Consider the following 19,170-nt stretch of genomic DNA (forward strand, 5'->3'; position numbering starts at 1 on the left):
AAGCTGAGCACCAAAAAATTGATGCCTTTGAACTGTGGTGCTCTCCTTGGAGAACAAGGAGATCCAACCAGTCAGTCCTAAAGGAAATCAACCCTGAATATTCATTGGAAAGACTGATGGTAAAGGTGAAGATGCAATATTTTGGTCACCAGATGTGAACAGCTGACTCACTGGAAAAGACCCTGATGCTGGGGAAGATTGAAGGCAGAAGGAGAAGAGGGTGTCAGAGGATAAGATGGCTCGATGGCATCACCAAATGCAACAGATGTGAATTTTGGCAAACTCCGGGAGATGGTAAGGAACAGGAAGGCCTGGTGTGCTGCAGTCCATGGGGTCATGAAGAGTTGAACACGACTGGGCAACCGAACAACAATAACCACTTTAATGGCAGAAAGTGAAGAGGAACTAAAGAGCTTCTTGATGAAGGTAAAAGAGGAAGAGTGGAAAAGCTGGCTTAAAACTCAACATTCAAAAAAGATCATGGCATCTGGTCCCCTCACTTCATGGTAAGTAGGAAAAAAGTGGAAATGGTGACAGATGTTATTTTCTTGGGCTCCAAAATCACTGCAGACAGTGACTACAGCCACGAAATTAAGACGTTTGTTTCTTGGAAGAAAAGCTATGACAAACCTAGACAGCATTATTAAAAAGCAGAGACATCACTTTGCTGACAAATGTTCATCTAGTTAAAGCTATGATTTTTCCAGTAGTCAAGTATGGATATGAGAGTTGGGCCATAATGAAGGCTGGATGCCATAGAACTGATGTGTTTGAACAGTGGTGCTGGAGAAGACTCTTGAGCGAGTCCCTTGGACAGCAAGAAGATCAAACCAGTTAATACCAAGGGAAACCCACCCTGAATATTTATTGGAAGGACTGATACTGAAGCTCCAATACTTTGGCCACCTGATGCCAAGAGTCAACTCATTAGAAAAGACCCTGATGCTGAAAAGATTGAAGGCAGGAGGAGAAGGAGGCTACAGAGGATGAGATGACAGGATGGGCAGCATCTAATCAATGGACATGAGTTTGAGCCAACTCCAGGAGATAGTGAAGGACAGCACTTCACAAAGAGCCAGATATGACTAAGCAACTGAACAACAACAACTGTATTAACACCTAGGGGATAATATTTTTGAATTAAATATTTTTAAATAAAAATTTACAGTGAAGGAAGTAGGGGAAGATCCCCACTTCCCATAATCAGGGAGACAGTGAAGGAAAGGGAAGCCTAGCGTGCTGCAGTCCATGGGGTTGCACAGAGTTGGACACAACTGAGTGAATGAACAACAACAGGGCTTCTATGATTAGATAATGAATGAAGCACCCCAGGGAACTTGTACTTGGGGTTTAAAACAAAGAAAATAAAGAATAAATGACACATAAAGAAAAAAAATAAATACATAAAATGTCTCAGGGAAACTGGCAATTATTTTTGATTTAAGGGAAGGATGGAGGAGAGGGCCTTGAAGGATAAACACAACTGTGGCAGGTGGAGAAGAGAAAGGGGTGCTAAGGGGTCAATTGGAAGGGGAGGTGGGGGCTTTTTGGATAGGGGAGAGCTTTGAGCAGAGGCAGGCAGGGAAGAACACGGGCGTGCATAAAGGGAGCAGAAAAGCCTACTCTTGCTGGAGTACAGGAAGCAGCACAGTGTGGGGGAGGAAGAACATTTCCTCTACCCTTGTAAGTTTTTCTGGCTGGTCTAAGAATTAAATTGACATGAGGCAGATGGACAAGAGAAAAACCAAACAAAAGTTTAATAACATGTATACCTGGGAGAAACCCAGGAAAACTGAGTAACTGCCAAAATGGCCAAACCCCTCTCCTTAAATATCATCTTCAGCTGAAGACAAACGAGGTTGTTGTGGGTGGTGTTTTGGGACTTCAAAGAGGAGGAAGGTAATGCACGTGAAGATGGAAAAGCAGAAGTTTGATAAATAAGTATCTGCTGAGCATGCAGCGACAACGGGACATGGAGTGGACTCTGATCTCTAAGCCCTGCCAAGTTACTCCCACCACGCCTAGCCCATATTCTCTGCAGATACCTCTGGAGATCGCTCTATTCTAGGGGTGGGTTTTTAGGCAGTTAAGCGGAAGGTAAGGAGGTGTCCTTTACATTATAGGGGACTGGAATGCAAAAGTAGGAAGTCAAGAGATACCTGGAGTAACAGGCAAATTTGGCTTTGGAGTACAAAATGAAGCAGGGCAAAGGCTAACAGAGTTTTGCCAAGACAACACACTGATTATAGCAAACACCCTCCTCCAACAACACGAGAAGACTCTACACATGGACATACCCAGACGGTCAATACTGAAATCAGATTAATTATATTCTTTGCAGTCAAAGATGGAGAAACTCTATACAGTCAGCCAAAACAAGACCTGCAGCTGACTGTAGCTCAGATCATGAACTTCTTAATGCCAAACTCAGACTTAAATGGAAGAAAGCAGGGAAAATCACTAGACCATTCAGGTATGACCTAAATCAAATCCCTTATGATTATACAGTGGAAGTAACAAATAGATTCAAGGGAATACATCTGATAGAGTGCCTGAAGAACTACGGACGAAGGTTCGTGACATTGTACAGGAGGCAAGGATCAAGACCATCCCCAAGAAAAAGAAATGCAAAAAGGCAAAGAGTTGTCTGAGGAGGCCTTACAAATAGCTGAGAAAAGAAGAGAAGTGAAAGGCAAAGGAGAAAAGGAAAGATATACCGATTTGAATGCAGAGTTCCAAAGAGTAGTAAGGGGAGATAAGAAAGCCTTCTTCTGTGATCAATGCAAAGAAAAAGAGGAAAACAATAGAAAGGGAAAGACTAGAGATCTCTTCAAGAAAATTAGAGATACCAAGGGAACATTTCACACAAACATGGGCACAATAAAGGACAGAAATGATATGGACCTAACAGAAGAAGTGGCAAGAATACACAGAAAAACTATACAAAAAAGATCTTCATGACCCAGATAACCAGGATGGTATGATCACTCACCTAGAGCCAGACATTCCTGGATTGTGAAGTCAAGTGGGCCTTAGGAAGCATCACTACAAACAAAGCTAGTGGAGGTGATGGAATTCCAGTTGAGCTATTTCAAATCCTGAAAGATAATGCTGTGAAAGTGCTGCACTCAATATGCCAGCAAATCTGGAAAACTCAGCAGTGGCCACAGGACTGGAAAAGGTCAGTTTTCATTCTAATCCCAAAGAAAGGCAGTGCCAAAGAATGTTCAAACTACCACACAATTGGACTCATCTCACACACTAGCAAAGTAATGCTCAAAATTCTCCAAGCCAGGCTTCAACAGTACATAAACTGTGAACTTAACGGATGTTCAAGCTGGATTTAGAAAAGGCAGAGGAACCAGAGATCAAATTGCCAACATCTGCTGGATCTTCGAAAAAGCAAGAGAACTTCAGAAAAACATCGACTTCTGCTTTATTGATTATGCCAAAGCCTTCGACTGTGTGGATCACAACAAACTGTGGAAAATTCTTCAAGAGATAGGAATACCAGACCACCTGACCCGCCTCCTGAGAAATCTGTACGCAGGTCAAGAAGCAACAGTTAGAACTGGACATGGAACAACAGACTGGTTCCAAATCGGGAAAGGAGTATGTCAAGGCTGTATCCTGTCACCCTGCTTATTTAACTTATATGCAGAGTACATCATGTGAAATGTTGGGCTGGAAGAAACACAAGCTGGAATCAAGATTGCTGGGAGAAATATCAATAACCTCAGATATGCAGATGACACCACCATTATGGCAGAAAGCGAAGAAGAACTAAAGAGCCTCTTGATGAAAGTGAAAGAGGAGAGTGAAAAAGTTGGCTTAAAGCTTAATATTCAGAAAACTAAGATCATGGCATCCGATCTCATCATTTCATGGCAAACAGATGGAGAAACAGTGGAAACAGTGACAGACTTTATTTTCTTGGGTTCCAAAATCACTGCAGATGGTGACAGCAGCCATGAAATTAAAAGACACTTTCTTCTTGGAAGAAAAGCTATGACCAACCTAGACAGCATACTAAAAAGCAGAGACATTACTTTGCCAACAAAAGTCTGTCTAGTCAAAGCTATGGTTTTTCCAGTAGTCATGTATGTATGTGAAAGTTGCACCATAAAGAAAGCTGAATGCCGAAGAAGTGATGCTTTTGATCTGTGGTATTGGAGAAAGCTCTTGAGAGTCCCTTGGACTGCAAGGAGATCCAACCAGTCCATCCTAAAGGAACTCAGTCCTAAATATTCATTGGAAGGACTGATGCTGAAGTTGAAACTCCAATAACTTTGGTGAACTGATGCAAAGAACCGACTCACTTGAAAAGACCCTGATGCTGGAAAAGATTGAAGGCAGGAGTAGAAGGGGATGACAGAGGATGAGATGGTTGGATGGCATCACTGACTCAATGGACAGGAGTTTGAGTAAGCTTGGGGAGTTGGCGATAGACAGGGAGGCCTGGTGTGCTGCAGTCCATGGGGTCACAAAGAGTCGGACACGACTGAGCAACTGAACTGTACTGAACTGAAGATGTCATACCATCTATTAAATTTGTATCTTCTACCATAGTTACTAAAAAGCAAGGGGTGGTTTGGGGAATTTTTGTTGTTGTTGTTATTCATGCCATTGGTTTGCTTATGATTTAATATCTTTGTTAACTCTTACGTGAAACTTTGACATGCAGAGAAACTAGGATGTTATTTCTCAGAGTCGATCTAGGTAACATTCTGTGGTTATCACTTGTTATTTCTTCTTCTCTCTTTAAAATAGTGTTTGTTTTTCTCCTAAATGTACAGAATTTGGGGATACTAGAATAATAAGATCAAATCTATGTTTTAAAAAGAAAACCCAAGTAACTCTAGGGTCAGTGGCAAGGCTGGATTAGAGGGAGAGAAACTAGAGGTAGGAACACTAGTTTCAGGCCTACCTTGCTCACTTTTATTCATTAATTCAGAAAATCTTTAGATGTACCTACAGTATGCCAGACACTGTTCTGGGCATGGCAAATAAAGGCATGAAGAAAACAAATGAAGCACCAGCTCTCTTGGATCTTCCTTTCATTTGGGGGAATACAGATAATAGACAAATGAATCTACCCAATCTAGAGTTGGGTACTGATGTGCTAAGAAGGAAAAAGAAGCAGGTGAAAAGAATGGCGTGTGCTGGGTGGCACTATTTTTTTTTCTTCCTTCCTTTTTTGCCCCCATCATTGTGGTAAAATGTCCATAGCATAAAATTTACCATGTTAATCATTTTTAAGTTAAAGTTCATGGCATTAAGTACATTCACATTGTTATACAACTGCAACAGCTGTTGAGGACACAACATAAATTATTTAGAACCAACTAGACCCAAGATGGTGGAAGATTTGACTTCCAGTAGACGTAGAGCTTTCATTACACACTCACTCTAACACATCAGCATGCTAAATGATACACCCACCAGTGCCATGACAGTTCCGATGCTGACCAGAAATTCCCACCCTTCCTCAAAATAGTTGGACTAATTTTCCCCACTTACTCGTTAGCCTATGAAGTTACCCAGTCCATAAAAACTAGCCACCCCATACTTCAGGGCCGTCTCACCTTTTGAGACAGACTTCATTCTTTCTATGGAATGTATATCTCTCAAAAATAAATCTGCTTCTTACCTGTCACTTTGTCTTTCACTGAATTCCTTCTGCACTGAAACGTAAAGAACCTGAGCTTTATAAAATGCTGAGACCAGGTGTGCACGATTTCAATTAAAAGGCACTGGGTTCAAGTCCCTATCTGAGCTTTGGCTGGGTTCAAGTCTCAACCCATGGGTTCAAGTCCCAGTCTGAGTTGTGCGGTTCACAATCATCACCACCAGCCATCTCCAGAACTGTTTTGGGGGAACTCAGATTGATAGAGTGGTTGAAGACTTCTCCAAATACACTAGCAACTGAGTAGAAGCCTGAACAAAATGAGAAAAAGCTTAGGGTAGTGTGTTCCACACCATGGAAACAGTGAAGATGACATCAGTAGCCCAGGTGATAGTTGATATAACATGTTTTGGTGTAGCTGAAACCCTGCTTCCAGAGTGTGAATGAGGAGGGAATTGGGAGTCACTTTTCTCTTGGAAGTAATGCATTTAGCAGAGATTCCAAACCAGAACCGTGACAGACAAACAATTCACTGCTAAGCACAAGCCCTTTCATCATAGAGAGGATCTTCATATTTGTCCTGGGGTCCTGCATCAAAGAGCATGTGGTGGTTGTGAATGCAAATTTACGAGGCTGTGAAGTTTACTGAGTTTCCTTATTGAGTCGTAGAACTTTCTTCTATCAGATATGATCGAGGAGTCATGAGTTTCCTTCAGAATGTCCTTTAGCTTGTTGATACAAGTTTCTCTCTGTGACAGGAGCAATTAGTCATACATTACTGGGTACTTTCCAGTTTTCTAGGTACAGAGGAAAATAGGGACATGCCTTTATCTCCTCTACTTGGTCACCAGAAATACCTTTAGACCTTCCTCTGTTCAGCTAACGTAATAATTTGTCATCCATGAATACTCCATGTGTTCTGCATTCTGTATCTGATTCCTCCTGTTCAATGAAAGATCCAAATCATGATTTCTGACCTAACTGAATATTTGAAAGATTAACTTGTTGTGCTAATATTATACAGGAGTCACAACACCATGCCTTGTGTCAAAGCCACATAAAGGAAATTTAGGGATACACAAAAGAAACTAAACACGTTGTCCTCCTTTGAGTTGCTCTTCAAATTTTCTTTCCTTGGAAACTTGTTGTTGTGGTTGTTTTAGTTGCTAAGTCATGTCCAATTCTTTTGTGACCCCATGGACTGTAGTCTACCAGGCTCCTCTCTCCATGGGAATTCCAAGACAAGAATACTGGAGTGCCATTTCCTTCTCCAGGGGATCTTCCCAACCCAGGGATGGAACCTGTGTCTCCTGCGTTGGCTGGCTGATTCTTTACCACTGAGCCATCTGGGAAGCCCCTTAGAAGTTTGTAGAGAAACTCAAATATGTTTGCCCAAGGTGGGTGCTTGTTTTTTTTTTAATGATATGAAAAGCAATAAGAGGAAATGGGAGTTGTTTTGCCTGTAAGGAGGAGCAGTCCTTGTAAACAGAGGCAGAGCCAGTGCAAATTCACAGTGTGAGAATTTGGAGGGTGTGTTCATCAGTTTGCAAAATTTTCTGCAGAACTGATACAGCTTGCAATAGTTAGGGTTATACACATGGTGTGTTTGGGCAGGGAAAGCAGAGACTCTACTGTTTACAAAGAGGCTTCAAGTACAATGTGATATGTTGAATAACCCATCTCTAACTACACATCTCCCTGGGGTTTAATTTTACATGTTCATAAAGCTTTATCTGAAATTCTTGCGCCAAATGTTTTGGAATTCAGAATTTTTTCAGAAATATGGCGCATATATTACATAGCATTACATGATACTTCCAGCAGAGTCTGGAATTAATTAAGCCCATCGATATATTCCCAGTGAAACGTATGATTATTTGTACCAAGTAGAATAAATAATGATCATGAATTGACTTATCTCATCAGCTGAGGTCAGATTTTACTGCCAAATGAGCTTGAGCACCAAACTTGTGATTTCAGAGATAAAACTTAGAAATTTCAGAATTGTGGCTAAGGGGTTGTGGATTTATTAATACCATAACCTTTCTCTGTGCAATTCCAAAAAGCAAGCAATTGCTTAAACCAATCTCATGAGTAGTTAGGGTGCTATGAACCAAGAATCTGGGTCTGGGCAAAAAGGAATTACTCAACACCACATCCTTCTACACACAGTGGATGTGATTGTATCAGAAGGTCCTTTGTTGGGGGTTAATTAGTATATATCAGTAGGATCTGAAAATACACAAGAACTGATAGACATTTGCAGGGTGCTTTTTTCTGGCTCACCAGAAGGCAGAAACCAATGGATCATATCCAGCTAGGCAGGTGCAGGCCACAGACAGTCGATATGTCCCAGGTGTGTTTTGAAAGGATCTTATTACCTAAGATCCTAAGGGGGTTGTTGCCTTGTTGCCTTAGGAACCATAGGTAAGGATAATTAAGTCAGCTCATTTTAGTCACTCTTCAGTCAATGCACTTTCTCACAGACATGGCTGCCTAACAGTTGCCAGACCTGCGCAACTCAGGACATATTTCTTCTCCTGCAAGGTTCACGTGGCACCTGTGGCTGCTCCATCCCTAGGTGGGCTCATGTACCATGCTCTCCCAACAGGCCACACACTGCACAGCCTCTGGTTTCCGTCTCCTGGGTTTCCGATTAACTAGCCCGAAGCAAAGCAACCTGGACAATGTGGGTCACAGGATGGCTTGGGAGCCAGGTGAGTAGCTTTTTCCTTTTTCCTTACTGTGGGTATTTCCTAGTCAAGGAACATACAGAACTTTCTTGACAGGAGCCTTACTAGTATCAGGTCAAGAAATTAATAATTTACTTTTAATTTACTATTCATATAGAAAATCATACCTTAATGAGGAGATAATTTTTCAACACATTATTTACTGAGCATGTATTATGGGTCACTGTACCAGGTATAAGCTGTATCTGCAAAGAGTTTAGAGGCTAGAATGTGTGTCTGCGGGTATATGTGAGTGTGGAGCTAAGAATAGCCTTGTTGTTGTTTAGTCACTCGGTCGTGTCTGACTCTTTGAGACCCCTTGGACTGTAGCCTGCCAGGCACTTCTGTCCACAGGATTTTCCAGGGAAGAACACCGGAGTGGGTTGCCATTTCCTTCTCCAGGGGATCTTCCCCACCCAGGGATCAAACCCATGTCTCCTGCATTAGCAGGCAGATTCTTTACCACTGAGTCACCTGGAAGCCCAAGAATAGCCTTAGGACCCAAGTTTGGCTAATGTAAGCAGAGATGCTTACAGGGAAGCTCACAGGCAGACTCAGCTTGAGCAGGTCCTTGCTCACACTATACACGAAATGCCTGATGGTGGGGGAGCCATCTTGGACCCATGAGGATCAAAACCACAGGGAGATGGCAGAGCAGAAAGAACGGAAAACCTTGTCCCCTGTATTAGTGGTGGTTTCTCTTGTCCCCTGCTTTAATCTTAGAATGCTATACAAAGCAAAAAAAAAAAAAAATACTGGACAATCTGCCTCCAGATATTTTGTGATGTGAAATAAAATAAAGGTCTATCTTGTTTGGCTATTGTAGTTGAGATTCTGTCATCTATAGACAATTGTAATCCTGATACAATATTCTAGTTTTCCCTCTGTCTTTGTAGATATATGGGCTTCCCTGGTAGCTCAGCTGGTAAAGAATCCACCTGCAATGCAGAAGACCCAGGTTCAATCCCTGGGCTGGGAAGATCCCCTGGAGAAGGGAATGGCTTCCTACTCCAGTATTCTGGCCTGGAGAATTCCATGGACTGTATAGTCCATGGGGTCGCAAAGAGTCAGGCATGACTAAGTGACTTTCACTTTCATGTAGATACATAAATTCTAACACTGACAACAATATGAAGCAGGTAATATTGACCTTCAGTTCAGTTCAGTCACTCAGTCGTGTCTGACTCTTTGCAACCCCATGGACTGCAGCACACCAGGCCTCCCTGTCCATCACCAACTCCCAGAGTTTACTCAGACTCATGTCCATTGAGTTGGTGATGCCATCCAACCATCTCATCCTCTGTCGTCCCCTTCTCCTCCTGCCTTCAATCTTTCCCAGCATCAGGGTCTTTTCCAATGAGTCAGTTCTTTGCATAAAGTGGCCAAAGTATTGGAGCTTCAGCCTCAGCATCAGTCTTTCCAATGAATATTCAGGGTTGATTTCCTTTAGACGGACTGGTTGGATCTCCCTGCAGTTCAAGGGACTGTCAATAGTCTTCTCCAACACCACAGTTCAAAAGCATCAATTCTTTGGCGCTCAGCTCTTTATAGTCCAACTCTCACACCCACACATGACTACCGGAAAAACCACAGCCTTGACTAGACAGACCTTTGTTGGCAAAGTAATGTCTCTACTTTTTAATATGCTGTCTAAGTTGGTCATAACTTTTCTTCCAAGGAGTAAGCGTCTTTTAATTTCATGGCTGCAATCAACATGTGCAGTGATTTTGGAGCCCCCTCAAATAAAGTCAGCCACTGTTTCCCCATCTATTTGCCATGAAATGATGGGACCGGATGCCATGATCTTAGTTTTCTGAATGTTGAGCTTTAAGCCAACTTTTTCACTCTCCTCTTTCACTTTCATCAAGAGGCTCTTTAGTTCTTCTTCACTTTCTGCCATAAGGGTGGTGTCATCTGCATATCTGAGGTAATTGATATTTCTTCCAGCAGTCTTGATTCCAGCTTGTGCTTCTTCCAGCCCAGCGTTTCTCATGATGTACTCTGCATGTAAGTTAAATCAGCAGGGTGACAATACACAGCCTTGACATACTCTTTTTCCTATTTGGAACCAGTCTGTTGTTCCATATCCAGTTCTAACTGTTGCTTCCTGACCTGCATACAGGTTTCTCAAGAGGCAGATAAGGTGGTCTGGTATTCCCATCTCTTTCAGAATTTTCCACAGTTTGTGTTGATCCACACAAAGGCTTTGGCATAATCAATAAAGCAGAAATAGATGTTTTTCTGGAACTCTCTTGCTTTTTCGATGATCCAAAGGATGTTGGCAATTTGATCTCTGGTTCCTCTGCCTTTTCTAAAACCAGCTTGAACATCTGGAAGTTCACGGTTCACATATTGCTGAAGCCTGGCTTGGAGAATTTTGAGCATTACTTTACTAGAGTGTGAGATGAGTGCAATTGTGCAGTAGTTTGAGCATTCTTTGGCATTGCCTTTCTTTGGGATTGGAATGAAAACTGACCTTTTCTAGCCCTGCTGTCACTGTTGAGTTTTCCAAATTTGCTGGCATATTGAGTGCAGCACTTTCATAGCATCGTCTTTTAGGATTTGAAATAGCTCAACTGGAATTTCATCACACAGCCACTGAATATTAGCCTTATTTTAGCTTAAAAAAATGTATTTATTTGACTGTGCCGGGTCTTAGTTGCAGCACCTGGGGTGTTTAGTTGCAGCATGCAAACTCTTGTTGTAGCATGGGGGATCTAGTTCCCTGATCAGGGATTGAACCTGGGCCCCCTGCATTGGGAGCATGGAGTCTTAGCCACTGGACCACCAGGGAGGTCCCTAGACTTCTTTTTAAAAGAGAAAATAGGTTCAAGTAGTTACAGTGAGCTTACCTTGGTCAATTGGAAAGTGACCTGGGATGTACCCAGTGCCCAGGTCTGTGGGACTCAAATGCCCAATGCAATTTTTCCTGTACCATGTGCCTTTCTCTAGAGTACTTGGACTGACAGGGGAAATGCTCCTCCAAGCCTCTTTTTAAAGCACACATTGTTACAAGACTTGGAGCAGCAGCATTAACTCGCACTTGTTAAAAAGAAAAATGAGTTAGCTCAGATCCTACTGCTCTTCCTGATACTTTTCCTTTTCAAACGTTGTTTTCCATCTCTGTCCATCTGCACACAGAGCTGCAGCTATTCTATCTGTATTATTTATTATTCTGTTTTTTTCAGCTAACATTTCTTAATCTTTCTTTATATCATATTATTTTAAACAAAAAAAAATGCATTCTCTAAAATGATGCAGAGGGGGGAAATCATACGTGCTATCAAAATCCCATAAAGTTTGCATTTTGGTTTTTCATTTTTGCATTGGGGTAATCATAGCATGTGAATTTTATAGTCTGTCATTTACACTGAAAATTATATCGTGTTATCCATGAGCTCCATGAGGACAAAACTTTCTCCATTTTTTTTTGTTCATCATTGTATCACTTGTGCTTAGTGTGGTAATAGTAAAGCTGACTCAATAAATATTTGCTGGGTGAAAAACTATTTCTAAATACTCTTCATACTTAATATACATATGCCCACATAGTGTTCCTTTTAGTGGACACGCCTCAATTTACCTTTCTCGTAATTATTGGCTATTTATGCTGTTTTCATTTTCTTGCTCTTACGAAAAATATGTTGAAGAATAGTTTTATGCATGTAGTTTTCTCTGCATCTGTACTACTGGCTTAAGATAGCGGAATCTGTGCCCAGGGTAAAATCACAGGGTCAATGATTTTTTTTAACAAGTCTTTATATGCATTGTCTGAAAATACTTTTTAAAACAGTTAGAGCAGTTTACAAAGGCAGTAGCAAGGAAGCAGTGTCACCACACCCTCACCTGCCCTGGTTTTTGCTGTGGCTATTGACTTAAGCAGAAGAATCCCTCAATCAATTAACATGCTTATGTAACCTTGGTTTAGTGTCACAGGCATTCTTTGCCAAATAAATACTCATTAAAATAATTTTGGTCATGTCTTTTTTATTATCTGATGCATAATAAGCACAGGTGCAATTCAACTGTATCTCAGCCTCTAGCTTTATGATTGAGCTATACATGTAAATACCAGGTGTAATTATCACAAAACTATTATTTTATTGTGTAGCTTTTTTGAGCATCATAATGAGAAAGATGATTTTTACACGAGACACTATAATACATCCTTGTTTTCCTACTAAGTTGTTCGCTGAATATATCCATATCTCTATATATTTCTATCTCCCTGGAAATTCCATTCCAAGGAAAGTGTGTTTTTCATGCATATTTAAAATCAATATAGACCAGAGGGTTAACTAAAACTAGATCTCTGGAACAAACAAGTAATCAAGACAAAGTACTGTATCTTTATGAGCTATTTGTCAAAGTCCAAATAATTGACATTATTAAATGTTCTAAAGCAGGCAGTGTGTCAGGTACTTGAACTGATATTTTCTTAGAAAAACTTCCTAAGCTCTGGCCATAGGAACAGTGAAGCTAGAGGTAACCCCTGGCTCTAAACAGAATTATAAATTAAATGACTTAAGGTATCATTCTAAAGTAGAGTGGACTATGAAGGGTGTTAAAGGAGATCAAAGTACTCTTCAGCGCAGTGGTTGCTGAACATGGCTCTCGCCTTTCTTCTCAATACTGTGACTGGTAGCTACACGTGGGGTGTTTACCTGCCCCATTATCTGCCTTTGCCCAGGAAGAAGGTGGAGCTGCTGCCTACTGTGACCCCATGGAGGAGGTACTTGGCTCTGGAGCAATCCTGCTTTCAGGTGTAGCTGGGATGAGGACAGTCAAGAGTGTCGAAAGAGCACTTAGCAGTCCCTTGAGCCATGTAATCGTGGCCTGTTCTAGGAGCTGCAACTGGTCCCATTCAATGTTCAGAGGGCACCCCATTACCATGACCTTCCAAGTGCCCCTTAAGACAGCTGTGCTTCATGCCCCTAGGACCACTGCAAGTGTCAGCTGGGAGACACCTGGCAGGCCTTCTAGTCCACCCCATGCATTCACTTTACTTTTGCTTTTAATTAAATTCAAACCAGTACCCCAGAAGTACAGGTCTAGCTTCACCACCATTCCCCTCTCCCCCTAAATCACAGCATCTCCCACTCACTTTTCCAGTTAACCACTGTGACCAAGATGCGAGCATTCTTCCAGCCCTTTTTCTAGTCATTTGCAGACTTGCACAAACAGTTTCATACCATATGTATTGTTCTTCAACTTGCCTTTTTTTTAGCAACATATCTTGAAGAACTTTATATGTTGGTTCATACAGATTAGTTTACTGCTTTTAACTGTTGGAAAACATCCTCAGAGGCAGTCAGCAGAAATAGCTAAAAAAGTTGTGACCCCCAAATCAGACAGTCAAGAAAGACATCAGAATTCAATTCAATCCCCCTCCCTTAATTTTTATACAGGAAACATTTCAAATATACAAAATAGTGGAAAGCACAGGAAACACACACATAACATTCCATTAGATTCAACAACTGTTACCACTTTCATTGGCTGTCGTTTTAATATCCGCTGGAGTTATGCGGCTCTAAGTTGAGAGGTATATGAAAAGAAGCAGGATTCATGAAGTCCCAAGGCCTTAAGAATTATGAAGAAAAGACGTTTACAAATTATAAGAGCCAAAGAAATATAAAATTTTCTCAAAAGTGCATGTAAGGTGTAGATTTCCATGAGTAGAAGGAAGAATTAGTAATCTAGGGATGTGGGCTAGAAGGCTACCCCTTCTTGGAATTACACAATGATTAGCATAAGTACAAACAACGTTTAATGAGTTCCATCCAGACACATTTTTCTGGGAGCTATGTGTCTTCTGATATACTAGGCAAAACCCCCAAAGACATGGGATGATATATGCATTTTCTTGATACGTGTAAAGAAGAATCACTCTTCCTGTCTACAAATTCTGATCTTGTGATGGTCTTGAAATCTTTCCCTTAAAGTTCACTAAGAAAGAAATCATCTGCCTAGAGGGTAGACATCTTTTTACAAAAAATTTTATTGGAGTATACGTGCTTTATAATGTTGTGCTAGTTTTTACTGTATAGCAAAGTGAAACATATACACACATCTCCTCTTTTTTTGGATTTCCTTCCCATTTAGGTCACCACAGAGCATCAAGTAAAATTCTCTGTGCTATACAATAGGTTTTCATTATTTACCTATCTCATACATAGGATCAATAGCATAGATACGTCAATCTCAATCTCCCAATTCCTCCCACTCCCCACCAGGGTATCTTTTTATACAAAGGAAAACTTCAAATTAAATAGAGAAATGGAATATTATACAGGAATAAAGTTGGATGAAATATAGCTATATTCAGCAACCTAAATAAATCTTAGAAATATAATTTGTGGTGAAGAAGAGCTGGTTGCAGAAGACTACATAGAGTGTGACTCTATTCTTATAAAGCTCAAAAACTAGCAAATCCAAACCATATATTGTTTAGGAAGATGTACATGTCTTGGTTAAAAAAGAACAGCAACTTTTTAAATGAATGCATAATTTAGGATAGTGATTACTTTGAAATGGTTGGGGGATGGGGTTAGGATTTGGAAGCCTGTGGCATCATCAAAAGCAAATGTTCTATTGATGAATAATGTGGTGGATTCATGTATTCATTTTATTATATGCTCCCAAGTGTATATAGATGTTACTTACATGATTTTGTATGTATCAAATATAACATAAAATTTTGGAAGTGAAAATAAAAACAGACTTACAAAACAGAATAATAAATTGTGTAAAGTTAAAGCCTAAAGAAGAACTAGGGTTTTAAATTATAACTTTAATTAATTGAATACTCATTTTGGACATGCAAATCTCTGAATGGTTCATACAAAAAACTACCTTGAAAGGCACCAAACTACATTTAGCACATCAGCCAAATGTACTGTTCATCTAGCCATTCCTTTAGTGGTATTTAATTTTAATTTTTTGCCAGTCTAATACACAAGAATAAGCATTCTTAAATGTATTTCTTTCAAGATGTATGCAAGTATATGTGGGGGATGGGTAGATACCTAGATACTTAAAAATGGATTTGCCAGGTCAAAGAGTAAAAAGACTGAAGTTGAGAGTCAGGGAAGTTAAATATAAACTTGTGTTGTGGGGGAGGAGGAAAGAGGGAGCAACTGGAAGATGGTCAAAAGGTAATCTTCCAATTATATTATTATAAGATATTATAAAATAAACATTACAGGATAAATACTAGGGATGTAATGTACAACATGCTAACTACAGCTACCACTGCCATACGATATACAGAAAAGTTGTTAAAAGGGTAAATCCTAAGAGTTCTCATCACAAGAACATTTTTTCCCCTTTTCCTTTTGTTATGAGACGATGCCCTATTAGCTGAACCTGTTATAGTAATCATTTCCCAATATGTGTAAATGAAACTATCATGCTATATGCCTTAAATTTATACAGTGATCTATGACAATTATTTCTCAATGAAACTACAAAACATGCAAAACTCAGAATCACATAGGCAGCAAGTAGCAAAGTCAAAACTAGAAACAAGGCTCTCTCGGGGGCTCAATGATACACCTATTGCCTGTACAGGAAACACCTGTCTCATCAAGGCAAGTGCCCCATTTTAGACTGAGATTTGACTCTTTCCCCATCCTATTTATCCAGCTTGCAGGTGAAGCACAGTATTGATTTCAGAACCTCAGAACACAAGTGCTCCCTGTCACAAGAGGCACAGAATAGGGCTTTGTCTCCTGGGAAGGCAAGATGGTTTCTATGGGGCTGACTGAGTGCCAGTGGCAGGAAGAGAACCTCTGCTGAGCTGAGTCAGAACCCAGAGTTCTTGTCCCATTTTTCAGAGTACTGTCCCTATGGCCCATGGAAGTGTCTCTTTATTTCTAAGAGCAGATTTTGCAACGTTTAGTGTTCAGAATGGAAATAATTATTAGTTACTGAAAATGCTGTTTGCTGTTTACAGGAAAGCACAAAGGCACACATAGAGTCCGTACCCAAAATGAAAAGAACGGACGGGAAAAGCAGAAAATGTCAATTACCACCTGTGCCAGTCAGAGTCCCTTTCTTCCTACCTGAAATGTTCTCTGAAATGTTCATTTCATTTCAGATATAGAAAGAAATTAAACAGATATTTTGTTTTGTGTGTGTATATATATTTATAATAAACACACCACCCAAACACAAGTAGTAGCAACATCAACTCCATATATCAAATTAGTGCATATGATTAAAATATTTAAAAAACATTTCCTAAAATTTTTTTACCTTAGGGGCTATCAAGTTTCCCCAAATATCTCCTCGTTTTGAATCAGAAACCAAATACATATTGTATTTCACTGATACCACTTAAGTCTTTTTAATCTATGTTTCTTCCCCCATCATTTTTAGTGCCTGCTACTTTTTGAGGAAACTGGGTCATTTGTCTTTTAGAGTTTCTCACATACAGGATTTTGTTCACATGCCCCCTGGTAGTGTTAACACATTCCTCTATTCCAATAATTCCTCTAAACTGGTAGTTCAGTTTAGAAGCTTGATCAGATTCAGGTTTGCTCTTTTTTGGCAAAAATGTGTCATTTGCAGTGTTGTGTATTTCTGGCAATTGCATATAATGTCTAGTGATTTTTTCTATGATATTAGTAGCCGTTAATGAACATTGCCTTGATACATTTTTATTAGAGTTTTGGAAAATGCTCATATTCAAATTTTGTCATTTCATTTGCCAGAATAATTTCCTCATCAATTATTTAGTTATCCTGAGATTCAGTTTGTACAGCTCATAGCTTGGGTTTCCCAGGAAGCAGAGTTCTTGAGACATGGGCTGTATGTGTATCAGTAGCTCAGTGTGTTAGACTCTTTGTGACCCCAGGGATTGTAACTCGCCAAGCTCCTCAGCCCATGGAATTCTCCAGGTGAGAATCTTTAGGCAATCTTTCCAATCCAGGGATCAAACCCAGGTCTCCTGCATTGCAGGCAGATTCTTTACCATCTGAATCACCTGGGGAGCCCTACTGGAAGCATGGTTCTAGGGAAAGCTAGTGGTGGGGGAACCTGAGGGAGCCAGTTCAAAGGAGCCTCATCCAGTAGTCTTGTGGCTTCAAACATCTGATTAAGTGATTCATTGTGACTTGATTTCTGAGAAATGATATGGACTGAGCCTCAGAATAGTTCATCCTGGGAGAAAAGGAGGGAATATTTATTTATCAGCTTCTATCCCCCACTGCTCCACAGTTGGACCATGAAACGCTAACTCACCCACCCCTCAGGGTGCTGTATGCATAGGCAACAAGATAGTTTCCATGGATTCTCACACTGCTATTAACAGGGAAGCACTGGAGTGGGAGGTAGGAGATGAGGTCATTTGGGTTGTTCCTGCATGAAGCTGGAAAGAGCCCACCCAGAGTTTGTTGCTACAGCAGTGGCTAGAATGCGAGACAAGTGAGGGATATAAGACCTAAACTGATACAGATGAAGTGTTAGATACAGTCCAAAAGAGGCAGATAAAATATGTAATTCTCTCTTACAATTTACCAGCTCTCAAAATAATGAATTAGTTCCACTGAATCTGCAAGGTAACCAATTAGGGCTTTTGGGTTTGTTTAAGTATTCTTATGACATATATATATATATATATATATATATATATATTTGCTATGTCTCAATTCATTGCAGTCATTTTTGTTATTAATGCTCAAATTCATTCCACTTTGGCCAGTGGGTGCTTCTATAAGTTGGCTTATTTGATTTCATGTGAATCTATTAGTTTTTGATAGCTTCCTTGCTTTCTGAATTGACAAGATATTCCCAGTCTTATTTTGGGTACTTCTTGCCTTTAATCTAAAATAAGTCACTTCTCCAAATAGGTCTAGCTCCTTTCAAAGAAAAATGGTATTTAGAGGCCACAATCTGGAATCTAAGAGTGCTTAATCCTGCCAGATTGGTCACTGTTCAGTGAACACTTTGAACAACAGACCTTGGGAAAAAAAATTAAGAAAAGTATAAGTTCTAAATGACAATTTCAGTTCAAATTTAATATTGCTTAGCTTTGATTTTATATTTATCTTTTATATTAAAATAAGATTCATAAGAATATTAACATAAATTATTGCTAACATTATGTTTGCTGAAAAGCAGTTTATGTTTTGTTTTTAGCATTTTCTTCATCCTTAAGGTATATTCCTAAGGCATGTAGAACCAAACAACTGTGTTTTAAAGTTACCTGACATAATTTCCCTTTATGTGGTTAAGCCACCAACTAGATACCTGTATTCATTTGTTGCATTTTGCTTTTTAAGTGTTTTTCATAATCATGTAAAATTTACGGCATCCCAGTCAAACCTACGAAACAAGATAGAGAAGTTTAGCTTCTATTCTTGTACTTTCCAACTTGCTCCATCTCTCCCAAATTTAATAATTTATCTTTCCACTTGGAAAATACACAAATGTATGTGTTCCTGCTTTCTTAGATTAACAGCAAGACACCATATTCACCTTTATTCATCTTGCCAGCACTATGTTCCTGACACACTACTGTTCATCTTTTTAAAAACTGTACTGTCCTGTAGATGCAATCTACTCACTTCTTGGAATAACTTGTTGATAAGTACCCCCCAAAGTCTAAAGGATAAAGAATCTGCCAGCAATGAGGGAGACCTGGGTTCCATCCCTGAATTGGGATCCTCTGGAGGAGGGCGTGGCAACCCACTCCAGTATTCTTGTCTGGAGAATCCTCACGGACAGAGGAGCCTGGCCAGCTAGAGAAAATGGGGTCTTAAAGAGTCAGACAGGGTTGAGAGAGTGCGCGCGTGCGGACGCGCGCGC

This window comes from Giraffa tippelskirchi, chromosome 1 (assembly GCF_054371585.1).
Source record: "Giraffa tippelskirchi isolate mGirTip1 chromosome 1, T2T-mGirTip1v1.2.pri, whole genome shotgun sequence".
Lineage (NCBI taxonomy): Eukaryota > Metazoa > Chordata > Mammalia > Artiodactyla > Giraffidae > Giraffa > Giraffa tippelskirchi.